The sequence below is a fragment of the Otolemur garnettii genome, unplaced genomic scaffold, assembly GCF_000181295.1.
Source record: "Otolemur garnettii isolate 467f Iridium unplaced genomic scaffold, OtoGar3 scaffold00167, whole genome shotgun sequence".
Taxonomy (NCBI): domain Eukaryota; kingdom Metazoa; phylum Chordata; class Mammalia; order Primates; family Galagidae; genus Otolemur; species Otolemur garnettii.
In genome coordinates, this window is record NW_003852562.1 from 2,443,754 (window position 1) to 2,457,578 (window position 13,825).

Consider the following 13,825-nt stretch of genomic DNA (forward strand, 5'->3'; position numbering starts at 1 on the left):
GGGCTGAGGGTGGCAGCTTCTGTAGAAGGGAGTGTTTGTCTGGGTCTGCAGCGTCCCCAGAATGGACCATGGCAATGGGCTGCTCAGTAAATAATGCACTGATGGTGAGTCATAGATGAGGAAGCCTGCCAATGAGAAAGAAGCTATCAGGGTGTAAGGTGTAAAATTGGTTCCTTTGTAGTACCTCTGTTGTTGTTTGTCATGCCACAATTTGCAAAACCCTTAGGTGTATAGTTTTTTTCTTGGAAAATTATTCACCAAAGGTGTGTAAATTTGGGACAGTACCTGGGTATTTTCAGAAGAGAGATATGAGGTGCGGGGTGGCAGAGCAGTGAACAGTGAAAGGGGCACAGAGATACGGCAAGTCACTGGGGAAAACCTTGTGATGACTTGGGCGGACGGCCAGGGCCAGGCTGTTTCTTAATTTGCTCATTTCTGGCTATGTAAGCAGATCCCCATGGCTAAGATTTTGTTATTGTTGTTCTTTTTAATCGTTTAGCTAGTGGCAAGTCATTTGTTTTCTGAATTTCAAGCCCTAGTGGGAATTTCTTCAGCACTCCAAGTAAAGGAAGAAAAGTTGAGGTTTTATTGTGTGAGTTTTTTTAAATTGAATCCTTTAAATCTTATGAAAAGAAAACATGTCATACAGTTATGATCTTTGTGGTGTCATGGCATTGCTATTCTAAAGCTGTGTCAGTGTTTGTGCTGCAAAGCAGTCCTTGTATAGGTTTATAGCTGTCACGAAATACCCAGGGACAGAAATGTCCCACCTACATACCTTTCGTTTCACCTGCTGCATGGCATAATTAATATAGCTACTTTTGCTTCACTCAGTTTTTATCATCCAAAAACATAAGAATATTAATACAAATACTTTTAGCCTAATGAAAGAAAAAGCCCCCCCCACCCTGCTTTTCTGACACGTTACACCGTTTTCCATTTCATAGAAAGAGGAAAAAACAAGTTCAAGTGTAGCGTGTACTCCTGTCACTTATCCATATAAAAGCCAGGCGAGACCCCACATATGACAGACTTACAAGGTGCTTTGAGATCCATGCATTGGATCAAAAGCCCGGCTGGCAAGCGGGAGCGGCAAACACTGTGTGTGTGGGTGAGGATGTGCGTCCATTTTCTACATGCCCTGCTCCTGTAAGAAAGTTCTCATGAGTCCTAAGCGCTCCTAATCCCGCATGAAGACCTCAAACTTTGTGGATAACAGTTTTTGTTGTTGTTGTTTGTTATCCAAAAATATGTGTTTTCCTTGTTGCTCCAGACCCTCCATGAGTGACTTACGGTTTCGATACCTGAAAGCAAAATAAGGCAGGAGCTTTGAAAGAAGATCTGTCAAACTTCATTTTAGACACAAACACTAGACTATTCAGAAGTTCAATTTCCTCATTTATAAAAGGACAGTTAAGATTTGATTTTTTCTATTGTATTTAATTTTTAAGATAAGACCTGCATATGGTAAAAAAGAAAAAAAAATCAAATAATACATGTAGATAAACAAAAGGGAGAAAGATATCTCTCCTGATGATTCCTGTTTCACCGTTTTCCACCATCCCAACTCAGGCTGCCTTCACCTGGTGAGTCTTCCCAGAGTGAGTCTTTGCAAATGTAAGTGTATGTACACGTGTATGCATATGTGGGTCATGGGTAAGCATCTATTCTTTCTCTTTACTCCAGACAACGTTTGCAGATATTAAGGTATTTTAATAATTAAATTGGCCTACTTCTAATGATTCCACCTTTTCTTTATATTTTACTTTCTTCAGCTGTCATACAGGTGCAAGTTTTGACTTAGTGCTTTTTAAGTAAATATAAGATCAATTGGCTCGGCGCCTGTGACTCAAGTGGCTAAGGCGCCAGTCACATGCACCTAAGGTGGCGGGTTCAAATCCAGCCCAGGCCCGCCAAACAACAATGATGGCTGCAACCAAAAAAAAAAAAAAAAAATAGCCGGGTGTTGTGGCAGACGCCTGTGTTCCCAGCTACTTGGGAGGCTGAGGCAGGAGACTTACTTGAGCCCAGGAGTTGGAGGTTGCTGTGAGCTATGATGCCACAGCACTCTACCCAGGGGCATAGCTTGAGGTTCTATCTCAAAAAAAAAAAAAATATGAGATCAATTTCATGAACTCATCTTAGAAAAAGTGCTACATACCTCATTGCTGAATGGCACTACACTCACTTTTGAAGTACTCCCCTTGGGAAGCTCTGCACTGATGCCAGCACCTAGTCTACCCTTAAAGGCAATTTTGGAACTCTTTTTCTGGAATGGCCATCCGAGTTGTCCTTGTGTGAGGTCTGACAATTAAGTTTGAGAATGGAACTCATCTTAGAAAAAGTGCTACATACCTCATGGCTGACTATCACAATGGTCATCTTCAAAGTCCTTCCTTTAGCCACCTGGTGACTGTAGTGATATTTAGCCATGAGGTATGTAGTACCTCTCCTAGGATGAGTTTGTGAACTTAATTGTAATACCTTGTACTAGTCATCTTTAATATGGGAACATCTACTTTTGAGAAATACATAAGTTTCTAGGACCATGTGTCTCAAAAATCAGAATAGTGCTCTGCTTCGTGCAAATCAGTGACACTTGATGAAGACTGTATAATGACAGAAAATATGAGCACATATTTTGATTGTGACATTCTGTTATAGTTCTTTTGATGACAGCTATTTTGACTACTGATTTATCAATTTTGCATGTCAATACTAATTTTGCACAATTTTTCACATATGCCAATTTAATAGGTTTTTTTTTCCTCTAGAAGACTTTTTACTGACTATTTTTTGGTAAATATTTTTGTGTCTTTCCAATGATAACCAATTCTCTAATTATCCAATAATAACAGGGTGTTCTATGTTTTGGTTCTGACATTTACTACCCAGAGTTGGAGCAGACCCCACAGGTTAAAAGATCTGTCCCCTAGATACTCTTTCATAAATCAACTGCTTTATCCAGCTACTACAAATTTGGGCATTCCCATAATCCCTTGTCAAGCTTGATAATTCAACGGAATGACTTATGGAACTCAGAAAAATATTATATTTATGATTGTAGTTTTATTATAAAGGATACAGCTTAGAAATGGCCAATGGAAAGAGGCATAAGGCAAGGAATGGGGCAGAGTGTGGAGCTGCCATGATGCCGCCAGGCATGCCACCCTGCCAGTCCATAATGTGTCACTAACCCAGAAGTTCCCCAAATGTCATTGTTTGAGAGTTTCTATGGAGGAGGCATTATATTATTGATTAAATCATTGGCCATTGATGACTAAACTCATTCTTCAGCCCTTCTCCTCTCCCAGAAATTAGGAGGTGTGGCTGAAAGGACCAACTCTCTAATCACATGGTTGTTTTTTCTGGTGACCAGACTGCTGTCCAGAAGCTATCTAAGAACTCTCCCCTTCAGTAATCTCATTAGTATATAAAAAGCATTCTTACCACACAAGAAATTTCAAGAGTTTTAGAAGCTCTGTGCCAAGAACAGGGAGAAGGATCGCATATATTTTTAATTACACCCAACCATATTTGATTATGAACATTTATTCTCTTTAAGAAAAGTATGGAATAGTTCATCCTTTTGATTTAAGATACCATGGACATATATTAAGTTTCTATTCACATGCTGGTTTGGTTTTGGACTATTAATGCTCCCCAAGTGTTTGGTCAACCTCCCCACTTAATACCCTTTAGATTACTATGGCATTGTTTAACTTATCAATATATGATAAGTCTTTCCCCTTTTCAGAATTTTCTTGACTATGCTTAGGTGTATATATTTACTCTTCCTAGTGGAATTTAGAATTAGCTTGATAAATTCCATGAAGAATCTATTGGGATTTGGATTTGAATTGCACTGAATTACAGATATTTTAGAAAAACTAGACATCTTTCATTTAATACAAGAAGTACACCATATTAGGCAGAATTCTAAAATGACCTCAAGATTTCTCTGCTTCGTAGTGTACATGCCCTATAAATCCTTTCTCCTTGAGTATACAAAGGACTTTGAATTTTACTCCTGTGATTATGTTACAATATATAGCAAAGGAATTTTGCATAAGTGGTTAAAGAAACTAAGCAGTTGACTATGAATTAATATTAAAGGAGATTTTTCTGGCTGGGCCTGACCTGATTAGGTGAGCCCTTACAAGAGTCAAAAAGCAACAGCAGACACTCTCTTGCTGGCTTTAAAGAAATAAATTGCCACCTTGTCAGCAGAGGGAACCACATGTTAGGAACTGAGAGCAGCTTTTAGGAGGTAAGGGCAAGCTCTGAGCACATAGCTGAAAAGAAAACAAAGACTTCACTCCTATAACCATAAGAAAATTAATTCTTCCAATCATCTGAATGAGCTTGGAGGAGAACCCAAGTCTCCAGATGAGAAAACAGCCTGGCCGACACCTAGATTTTAGCCTGTGAAACCCGGAGCAGACAACCCCTTTATACCATGCCCAGGCTTCTAATCTATAGGACTGTGAGATAATAAATGGGTCGTGTTTTGAGCCACCAAGTTGGTGGTAACTTGCTATGGAGCAATAGAAAATAAACAGACGTACCTCTAATGTCAGTAATCATTTCTTTCATATCCCAAAGTAAAGTTTTATAGTATTCTCCTTAAAATATTTCCATATTTTAGATCTATTTCTAAACTGTGAAAATTTTTATTACTAGTGAGAACAGATTTTTTTTTTCTGATCGTGTAAATACTAATGTCTCTGTAGAAACTAGAGATGTTAAAACTAGTGATACTTTTAAGTTGATCTTCAGTCTGGTCCACCTTGCTAAATATAATTCTAGGGTATTGCTAATTGATTCTACTCTTTTTCTAAGTAGTTTTCACATCTTATTCAAGAACTTTACATTCTTGCCAATATTTATATATATACATTTGTTTTTTTCCTCATCTTACTACACTGGCTAAATCTTCTCCTACAACATTGTATAATAGCAATGATAGTAGTAGTAGTAGTAGTAGTTTGAACCCAATGGGAACACATCTGACATTTCACCATTAATTATGATATCAGCTATAGATTTTTGGTAGATAATTTTTTATGGACATAAAGAAATTTTCTTCTATACTATACTATAGATTTTTCTTTTATTTTGCTTTGCCTTTTGAGATGACAACTAGGCTTTCCTTTGTAGCCACTTTTGAATGATTATATTTACTTTATTCTTTTGATCTGTTAAGGTAGTGAATTATGATTATATGTTTCTCACCTAAACATTTCTTTTATTCCTTGACTAAATACCTCCTGGCCTTTTAATACATTGCCAATATTTCATTTCAAATTATTACTTTCACTGTCATAAAGTAAAATGGTAAAGAGATTTCTCTTCTGAAACTACTTAAAATATATAAATATTGGGTTAAAATCTCCTTGTGATATGCAGATACATCCTAATCGTTTTTTCAATTCTATGCATTTATAAACAAAAATACAGATTCACAGGTAAATCCAGGGTTGCAAAGTCAAATCTGGAGACAGACCAGGCAAATAGCATACATAAATGAAGACACTATGTTAAGTACCTCTGTGAACAGTGGACAAGTAGTGGACACTTGGGCAGAGACTCTAAAGAAAGCCACCTCTACTCAGATCTAGCCAATTACTGCAGGCAGAAATGGGAGCACAGCACTGCCAGACCCACCCGATGTGTAAAAGAAAAGAAAAAGAAAAGTCACTCTGGGCCTGTTTTGTAAATTAGATAAAAAATGTTTGTGAATTAGACAATAAATGTTATTAAGATTAACACCACTGAGAAAAGACTCATTCATTTTTAGCCCATCAGAATAAAAGGAAAAAAAAATTCCCATGAACTTGTCAATAAAGACACCAGCAAAGATCTTTAAAGAGTCATGAAGAAAAGGAGGCCCCTTTAAAAATTAAAGCACACTTTAAAATATAAGAAAGCAGAGGTGATTCTGAAAGACAATGAGATCACTGAAAAGAACTTGTTAATAAGATTTTTATGTAGAGTGATAAAAATCAAAATCTCAAATTGCCTCCAGATCTCATAACTAGCCAAATAAACCTGGACATGACAATGAATCATTACTTTTTGCCTCAAATGAAAACTAATTTTCTCTCGGTTAAAAGCACAAAATTAGAAAGCAGAAAACTTCAGACATTTTTGGAGACCATAAGCTGTGAGCTCAATAACTGTAGCTTACATCAATCCCACATTCTTTATAACCAAAAAAAAAAAAAAAATAACATAGACTCCACACTTTCTCTTGAGGTCCACCTTCTGTTTTTGTACAATACAATTATCATGCAACCCTTGCCTCCCTTGGACACATCTTCTTGGAAAGGTCATCCAAGAGGGCTAGTAACAAAGGCAAAGGTAGGAAAAGGTGGGGAAGAAAGTCTAAGACTTGGAGCACCCACATTCATACCCTATGACACCAGCACACAAGACAATGTCACTGGCACTCTGAGCCTCTCAGGTCCCCTCGCTTTCCCCTAGATGAATCCCAGATAGCCCATATATTTATTTGGCAAACATATTACTGTTCTTGCTGATGCCTAGAGTGTCACTTTTCCATCCATCATCACTGATTTGAAGCTGAAGATTTGGTAGATTCAATAGCCACTCAGCTTCTGTTCTAGAGGTTTATGAAATCTCCTTTTGAGAAATATTAGAGCAAAAGCAGAGCCTTTAAAAGTCACATTAGCATTGTCTTTTCCATCTCAGTGGATAACACGCCTCCCAAGGTGGCTCAGAGTCATATTCCAATGATCTCTCAGTTTTTAGCCACAGTAGCATTTATTCTGATCCAAAAGGTACTCAGTGTATCGGTTAAAAGCTATTAGGCACTGCAGAAACAAATACACCTACATATGTAGTCATACAACAGAATAGAAACCCCTCACTTATGGAATGAGTCAGAGCACTCCCGGGGGGCTCCACTCAGTGGGGATTGTCTCCACTTGGGGCGCCTGGCTGGATCTCTGAGATGTGTCTCCCCCAGTTGGCAACAATAGGAAAGGCCTATGGAGGAGCATGTGGAGAAGGTGTTTATCCCAGGCCTTACTGTGACAAACATCACTGCTGCTCACATTCCGTTTAGCCATCATTCAGCCCTTTGACCACACCAAACTGTAAGAGCACCTATGGAAGGTCCCCTGCCAGTCAAAGGTCCTCACCAGCTCCGGGGTTCACACTGTTCTGCCACAAGCCAAGAGGCCAGAGATTACTTTCCTTTCTGGTTTTTTCTTTTCCCATTTCTCTGTGTCTCTAAACCTCATACAGCCTTCAGGCAGTCGGCTTTGACACCCTGGGGCCCAGAGGTCCACACCTGTTCAGGGGTGTATACAGACCTGCCGCAAAGCTATGAGGTAAAGATCTTTATTCCTTTATTTCCTCCTTCTTTACCCCCCCACCAATTGTCCCATCTCACTGGGGAAGGATTGTTTCTCAAAAAGAATATGATTTGGGTGAAAACCACCCATCTCAGCTGCAGATGAGAAGAAAAACCATCTAGAACAATTGTCTCTGGGTATCCTTCGGGGGTGGGGGGAACAGACTCTCTTTCTTCTATAGTTTTTTTCTTTCATTTCCTGTTTTTGATAATAGTCATCCCATAGGTTAAAGGACCAAACAGTTGTGTTTGAATAGGAGCCAACATCCGTTGCATATTAGAGCATTGGGGCGCTCCATCCTCCCACATGTGACATGCAGACATGCTACATTGAAAGCACAGAGATCACAGAAAAAACTTAACACATGACCTCTACCCTGCAGGAGTGTGAGGCTGAATTTCAGGGGGATAAAGGAGTTTATTACATTCACAGAGATGATAAAGATGATGTAACAACATCTCATTATAAGAAGAGAAGCAGAGCTCCCTCCCTGGATAGCCCCTGACTCATTCCACACGCCCAATGTGCAAAGTGCTTCAGCCACACAAATTGTTGAGAGTGGATTACATTTTATCAGAAAGCTAATTTATTAACGGTGTAACCACTGATTTTGCATGTTTAAAAGGCTCCTGCCTAGAAAGCTTGGCAGTGGGCCCTTTACATTCTGTGTTATTTCATTGTGTCCTCTAAGTTTCTCCTTTTGCAGGTGGATGAGTAAAGATCTCGTTAAATTGCATTTCATTTTTCCTTCTGTCTTCCTTCCTAAAATAATGAAATCAAAGGTGAGAATTACTGTGGTTAGAGAAAGGGTTGTGATGAGTGCAGGGAAACGTTGCTCGCTAACAATGATTTAATCAAAGCGTTACCAAGACCCACCTGTAGCTTGAAAAGCTATTTTCTTCCGAGTTTTGCTCTGTTGAAATGCAGTACGAAACTGTGCATTAAACCACGAGTTCTCCAAATTCAATAAAAGGAAATGTGAAAAGATATTTTCTTCAAATGCCTCCAGCTGGCCATCTGCCCCAATCACATAAGGCCTCGAAATTGTTTTCTACTGACAATACGAGATCTATAAAGAGTATGACTGCGCCGCGATTTGAGAGACTGCAGAGGAGCGTGACCCTCGCCCTCTGCAGAGTGGTGGATGCCTGGCTGGGAATACAAAGCTGGAAACCCAGAGAGAGGCCGGCGAGGGCCGTGCGGGCTGCACTTTCACGGCTGCAGCGCGCTTCTCACATCTCTCCAGGGGCAGAGGCCGGCGGATTAGCTGCTGGTCTTCTGCCCTGTCGGGGCAACCCCACGCTGCATAGATGGCGGAGCGATTATTGCAATAATTCAGCAAAGTAGCGTTTTTAAAAATAGCTTGCCTGTAGCGGCTGCTCTGTGCTGATTCGAGATGCCCACCCCTCACACTCTTCTGAGTGTGGCCATGTGGGGCGGCACAGTAATGGCTCAGAGTGAGGGGTGGGCATCTCGAATCAGCACAGAACTGGGGAAAACTGAGGCAGCAGAGAATGGGGGATGTGAGCGGAGTTCCTGAATCAGTCAGATGCTGTTTCTAAACTCCTGCCTCGCTAAGGATACTGCTTTGGAGCAGGCCGGCCCCTGGCACCATCCAGATGGGTGGTGCAAATGGCTTGGCTAACAAAGGCTTAGAAGAGACAGGCTGGTAAGACGTGAGAGGCATGGCCCCTGGAATGGAAAAGGCTAGATTGGCAAGGCAGATCTCTCTCCTCTTACTCACTCTTCCCCAACCACCAGGAAGGTGAAATAAATCACCTCCCTGAGCCCGGGTTCCCTCACGGGTGAAGAAAAAATTATAGCAACATGTACCATTTACCGCTGTGGTGTGGAGAGATTGAGCTGTCTTTGAAAGGGCAAAATGGTATAAATATTATTAAGTAATACTAAAGAACACAAAAGAAATTCTATACAGAGATCTTGACATGGGGGCCCTATTTCTTAATGGACAATGGTATATTTGTCAAGACACTTGAGGAAAATAAGTAAGTAAGAAACACAAAATCATACAATAATGACATTAATGTCTCTCATTTACCTGGGCATTTATGCACATTTACATATACACTTTAAAGATTTCAAAGTACACCCTTTACAGTGATCCTGGCTGCAACTGTGGGACAGGACAATGCCCCTTCCCCAGATCCCTGATTGTGTCCATAGGTCACATTTACTGTACCTGTCCTGTTCAGCATGCTTTCTGTGTGGCCAGAATCTGGTATTCTTACAGAGACACAGAAAGGTAGGTTCTGGTATAATTTTTTCCTTACAGACAGGGAAACTGAGGCACAGATTGTCTAAGAAACATGCCCAAGGTCATGTTTGATTATTCAGTGTTCAGAGAACCCAGGGAATGGCCTGAGACACTACTGTCTCAGGTGCAGGACTAAAGTTCAGGGACTAAAAGGACTTACCAAGGTGACCCAATTAGTAAACCAGGGCAGATTCAACACTGAAACATGGGTCTTCTGACCTCAGGCCCTGTGATCACAGACCAGATTTTGGAGTGAAGAAGGATAACAGATTAGCTCTGTTGTTCCCTCAGTTATGCATTTTTAAATAAGAAGAAATTCACAGAAGAGTTAAACATTTACAGTGTTATATATATTGATTTGAATAATTTAGGGCCTAAAATTGAAAATTATAGAAAGATCTAAGTTGTTTTAGGAAATTCTGCCAACTAATATTTATATTTGTAGCCCTGACCTATTCTTCCACATTCTTCTTCATTCTCGATTATTGGGTTGCTCTGGATTCTTCTGCTAGTTTTAGGCATTTGGGTCCCTTAACAAATTTTGTAATAAGCCCACATCCCCACAGCTTTTTTTCCTGGTTGCCTTTCTTCCTGACTAGACTGTCCCATCTTCTCATCATATTTCTCAGACAAATGCACAGCTAAGTCCTGGTTTTGCCTGGACTTAAAATCACTGTTTCCTTCATAGGAAAAAACTTTTCACTAATTACAGAAGAGGCCTTTACCCACCGTGAACTAGCTCTCTGAGTACTGGGGATGATCACATCGTTTTGTTGCCTGGAAGAGAGGACACGAGGCCCACCTCTCCCTTAGTCAGAGGATCAGTGCTCCATGCCAGTCTGTCTCCTGCCAGAAATAAATCAGTCACTCACCTGCAAGCATCCCTGAGTTTTACCAGGAAGATCTGAGTCTGTGAGTTGGGTGGCAATATGCTGTAATGGAAAGAAAATACAGGCTTAGAAATGGCAGCAGTGGTATCCTCTCACTCAGAGGCTGAGGGAAGCCAGAGGGGGAGCCGTGGGGGGAGGTTCTTCACAAGTCCAACTCAGCCATTTAATAACTCTCAGACTTTCACGTGTCACTTAATTTTCCAGGATCTTCAGTTTCTTCAAGTAACTCAGCTCAATGGTTAACAAACATCCACCCAAGGCCAGAGTTAATTCAACAAACATCCATGCGTGCCTGTTGTAAGAAGGACCTGTTTGCGTCTGTATATATAGCATTGGATGAATTTGACAACTTCTAGGCCCCAATAGTGATAATGCTCTAGAGACAGGCATCTAAGAAAGGATGCAAGAATTTCGTGACCATGGAATTACTTTGAGAATTCAGTGACAGAAGAGAAGTGCACCATGTGGTACAGAGGCACTTGAGCCCCAGTATAGTCACTGTGTCAGGCAGATCTTCAGACATTTGCATGTATAGCAGTTGGGTCCCTCTCAATAGCTTCAGTAGGGTTTTATGTGAAAGTTAAGGAGCTCTGTTTACAGTGGACCCTCTTATTTAAGAGGATCAAGAACCCTCTTCCTGGACCATAAAGCAGTAAAGACACATCTGAAATAATCATAGTCAAGTCTGTAAATGTGCAGACCCCCAATCATTGTGTCTGTCCTACACTCCATTTTCCATTTTGAATATACCTAATTCTTTCGAAATTTGATAAGAAGTTTAGGCTGTTCTGTGGGAAGAAGCTATCAAAGTTCAAAGCAATGATATTCTAACAGCTAAAACAGGCTGCAATGACTGCAATGGCATTTCAGTGACAGCCCTCCAGGGGTCACTCGGTCCCAGACTAGTTGGACTAGACCCTCTCAGCCAAAGGCCAGACACCTAGACTAGCAAAAATGGAAAAGAAAATGGAGGCAATTTTCCAAGTAATTTAGGAGAAAAGTACTTTCATCTCCATTCTCAAGGTATAATAATTGGCCCAAATCTCTGCCCTGGGAGCGGAGACTTGGCCGTTACAGAACCGAGGCAGAATCCAGCAGGGAGGAAACGCAGCGTGAGAGCTGGAGTAGGAGGCAGGGGGGAGGTGCGCTCTGATTCCCACGCGCTCCCCAACTCCACCCGAGACATCTTCCGCTCCTCTTCTGGTTGTTTATTTTCCACTCAGCTCTCCAGGTGTGCCCATTACACATGTTTCATTATATTGATTCACGTGGCGTGTTTCTGGTAGTTACTCTGCTTCGCTTTCAATTCAGCAGAGCAGTGATTCTTGAGGCTCGGCAGCAGAGTGCGCAAAGTCAGGGAGGAGGGAAACTGCACAGCGATCCTAATAAAAACCCGTGGAAAGCAGCATCCTCCCTGGGTTGCCCACCGACCGGCTTACATCAAGTGATCTTAAGGGAACTGGGAACTCCTTGTCATTAGCGCTCCCTCGCAGTGTCCCTGGCGGGGTATTTACTTACTGCTCAGCCGCAGCAGTCGCCCCTACTCATTAAAAATGAGTAAATAAAACCCCCACCCGGTGACGGCTTTATCCTCCTGAAGCCCAGCCTTCGGGAAGAATTTTCTCAAGCTGAGCTTTGACAGAAAAGGGAGGTGCTGGGTACAGCACTCGCCTCTGGGCTGTGTCTTTTCCGGGCTGTCTTACATAACTCAGTCGCTTTAGATAAACCACAAGGGATTGTATTTTATCCCGGGAGCAGGGTGTCACGGGGAAAAACACAGATTTTAGAGACGAAAAGAAGGCTGCTGAGAAATAATTTAATCATTTACTGTGTGGCCTTTGATCAATTACCCAACCTTTCTGAATCTGAGTGTCCACACTGCGTAGTTATCAGTGAGTAGTCCCTTACAAACGGAAGTGAAGCAGTTATCACAGGGCTGGGGAAATATATAATTAGTGCGTGCACCTCCCTTCACACTAGTAAAACACAATTCTCCTTTCCTCTTGTTTTCTAGGGTTCTCTGTATAGACCTGAACTGTACTACACTCTGATGCTAAAGCAGAATTTGGTACAAGGCAGCTCTCCCTAACTGCGTGGAACTATTAAAGTCTATTCCTCTGCCCGGCTGGTGTCGTGGGAGAGATGCAACTGACCAAACAGCGGAGACTGCAGCCCCAGAAGCCCCGGCAGGTGCAGTTTCCCCTAGCGCTGCATCAGCCCCTCTGCTCCCAAGCAGGCAGTGGTGGTAGTTCAGCACTGTCAAAGCAGACATCTCTTAGGCTTCACTCTCCACACACCATTTCAGAAGCGCCAGCTGGGTCACCATGAAGTGGTAGCATTAACTCTGCAACCTGGGATGACATATTTTATTTGTTTTGATATTTATTTATTATAAAATTAATTTATGTATATAAAAAGTGAATTAAAAAAACCCAGAAAAGTAGTATGAGGTAGAAAGCGAAACATTTTCTAAAGACACACCCATTTCTCCAGCTCCCCAAAATGCAGACCACACACACACAGCAGCAGATCTGTAATCTGACTTTCAGACTGAGGAAGCCATATAATTGAATTGTGCAAATTCCATTCCTTTGGAAGTCAATTTCTGGTTGAAAATACTTAGGGTGTGATTTTTTTGTTGTTGTTGTTGCTTGTATTTGTTTTATTTTGTTTTTGTGAGACAGAGTCTCACTCTTTCGCCCTGAGTAGAGTCCCTTGGCATTATCATAGCTCACAGCAACCTCATAGTCTAGGGTTCAAATGATCCTCCTGCCTCAGCCTCCTGAGTAGTTGGGACTACAGGTACCCACCACAACTCCCCAGCTAATCTTTCTATTTTTAGTAGAGACAGGGCCTCACTCTTGCTCAGGCTGGTCTCATACTCCTTAGCTCAAGCAAACCACCCGCCTTGGCCTCCTGGAATGCTAGGATGATAGGTATGAGCCACCACATCTGGCCAGGGTTGTGACATTTGATCGGAGATGGTCCTAATTAAAAGTGAAATTTCAATCTTTACATTAACTGAGGCTGCCTTGAGGGGTTTTGATAGCCCTGATACATATGCCCTTTGATTCTTTTGAAGTCATATTTGGTACCATGTATAAAAGACCAAAGTATTTTTATCATGTCTTAGTGAATAGGTATTTCTAATTTTTTTTAGAGACAGAATCTCACTTTGTCACCCTCAGTAGAGTGCAATGACATAACAGCTCACAGCAACCTCCAGCTCTTGGGTTTAGCTGATTCACTTGCCTCAACCTCCTGAGTAGCTGGGACTA

At 41.3% G+C, this 13,825-nt stretch overlaps 1 long non-coding RNA gene across 1 annotated transcript; it reads right to left on the minus strand.

Annotated features, from left to right (window-relative positions):
• Nucleotides 1–7,945: 7,945 nt before the first annotated feature.
• LOC111728544 lies at nucleotides 7,946–11,016 on the minus strand. Its single transcript, XR_002775805.1, has 2 exons — nucleotides 10,530–11,016; nucleotides 7,946–8,144 (listed from the first exon to the last, which is right to left on the minus strand). It is a non-coding gene; the product is annotated as an uncharacterized LOC111728544 (long non-coding RNA).
• Nucleotides 11,017–13,825: the final 2,809 nt, after the last annotated feature.